General features: G+C 32.8%; 1 protein-coding gene across 1 annotated transcript in view; it reads right to left on the bottom strand.

The window, feature by feature from the left end:
- LOC106869296 (uncharacterized) overlaps nt 1-1,927 on the bottom strand; it is a 7,953-nt gene extending 6,026 nt beyond the window's left edge. Inside the window, exon 1 of the mRNA XM_014914972.3 lies at nt 1-1,927. This exon is cut by the window's left edge and continues 6,026 nt beyond it. The gene's annotated coding sequence lies outside the window, so the exon portion shown is untranslated.
- Nucleotides 1,928-2,500: the final 573 nt, after the last annotated feature.

Here is a 2,500-nt window from a genome sequence, read left to right as displayed (position 1 = left end):
GTATTTATGTATTTATATGGATGTGTGCAACATAGTTTGGTTGTCAGAATATTTTTCGTTAATGATCACCTTAACTTAAGTAAACAGTTTAAACCATTATAACTATTACTGCTTGTAATAAGTACTATTACTGTTATTACTATTTCTACTACTACTACTACTACTACTACTACTACTACTACTACTACTACTACTATTACTACAAACAACTACTGCTAGTGCAACTAATATTAACACTGCTGCTGTTGTTGATTATAATGATGAGGATGATGACTATAGCGATGCTAACAGCGTTGTTAGTGAGATAACGTAATTTTGAAGAGCACGATTCCACAACGGCCAACTGAAGAAGAAGAAGAAGAAGAAGAAGAAGAAGAAGAAGAAGAAGAAGAAGAAGAAGAAGAAGAAGAGCAAGAGGAAGAAGAAGAAGAAGAAGAAGAAGAAGAAGAAGTAGTAGTAGTAGTAGTAGTAGTAGTAGTAGTAGTAGTAGTAGTAGTAGTAGTAGCAGCAGCAGTGGTAGGAGTTGTGGAAATGTTACTGTTTGTGATTGTATCTGTAGATCTGTATATTCCTAACTTCTATATATCTCTCTATCTGTCTCACAATCTGTCTATCTTTTTTACTCTATACATTTATCTATCTATGTAATCTAGAAATATTTCTATCTAATATATATCCATCTGTCCATCTATTTTTACCTGAACGTCTTATTTATTTACACAACTATCGGTCCGTATATCCGTTTCCCTTTATACTCATCAGTCCGTGTGCCTATCTAACAGCCAATGTGTCCTGTTTTCCTGTATAGATATATATGTAGGTATATATTCATGCATCTATCTATCTATCTATCTATCTATCTATCTATTTATCTATATGTATGTATGTATCTGTATATGTATATACGTATGTTTGAACGTATGTATGTTTCTATCTGTATGCGTGTGTTACTATCTACCTGGTGGACTCAATTTCTGTCTATCGGACCGCCACTATAGTGCGTGTGTACGCTGTGTGCGTGAGTGTGTGTGTGTGTGCGTGTACGCGCGCCTTGGCTAGTGTGTGTGCGCCTGGCTGGTAATTCCTTCTCCTGTTCAAGTCGGTCGATTAGAAAAGAGTTACTAGTTTCGTAAGCTGAAAGAAATATAACAATCGCCTAACAGGAAACAAAACAATACCAGCTACTCTCTTGACTGGGTCTCCTCCTCCTCCTCCTCCTCCTCTTTCTGCTGTTCCCCCTTCTCTCTCTCTCTCTTTACACCATACCCACAGACACCTCACCTACTCGGAAGAAGTCAAACAATAAAATGAAATAAATTAGAATAAAATAAAGAAAAAATTACAGAAAAAAAAATACCCCGCCCTAGTGGCTTGTATAGAGTTGTAAGGAAACGGCGATGGGTATGGTGGTAAGTAGAACAGGGTGGGTGGGAGTTCAAATGAGGAGGATTCCACTTTCTCTAGGGGAATGTAGAGCTTAACTGCCCCCTTTTTACAATCCGTAGATTATATTTAAATGGGATAATCCACGGTATATTTTCTTATTTATCCTTCTTTTCGTTTTCTTCTTCTATTTATCTAGATATGGTAGCGTATGTGTTTGTGTGTGCATGAACATACATACATACATGCATATATATATATATATATATATATATATATATATAGGCACACACGCTTGTGTGTGTATATGTGTTTATGTAACTGAAAGCGTGTGTGTACTTGTGTGTGTGTTTGTTGTAATCGTTTTGTGTTGTTTTAGCTTTTGTTTTTCTTAGTTCTGTTGTTATTGTTGTTGTTAGTCTTTGCAATTGATAATGCTGTTGTTGCTGTTGTTTCCAACAATTTTGGGGGGCAATTTCATGTATTACAGAATAAGGATAACTATGAATCCTTTTAAACAATTAGGGTGTATATGTATATATTTATATACATATATGTGCTTGTATGTATGTTAGTATGATTGTGTATATATATATATATATATATATATATATATATTTATAAGTGTATGTATATATATATATATGTATTACAAAATAATTAAATACTTACACGCAGAAAATATCACAATTTATATTTATATATATACTCCTTCCACGGTGGTAAAAAAACAAATTCAGAACATATACACATACTTAGGAGTGTGTGTAATACGGAGGTGCATATATTTGTTTATATATACAAGTAAACACACGAATGAATGCGTGTGTGAGAACAGGTTATATATGTATATATTTACGTATGTATATTTATGGATGTATAATTTTGTATATTACAAATAGATGTATACAAGTAAATATATTTCTTTTTAAGTATATACGTATGTAAATAAAAATGTATGTGTATATATGTATGTATATACAAATGCGTGTGAATGGGTTTAGTTATATATGAAGATGTATAGATAGATAGATAGATAGATAGATAGATAGATAGATAGATAGATAGATAGATAGATAGATGGGGAGATGCAAATATATGTGTGTTTACGTAAGAG

This window comes from Octopus bimaculoides, chromosome 22 (assembly GCF_046866305.1).
Source record: "Octopus bimaculoides isolate indiv1 chromosome 22, ASM4686630v1, whole genome shotgun sequence".
Lineage (NCBI taxonomy): Eukaryota > Metazoa > Mollusca > Cephalopoda > Octopoda > Octopodidae > Octopus > Octopus bimaculoides.
This window is presented reverse-complemented; position numbering and strand designations above follow the sequence as displayed.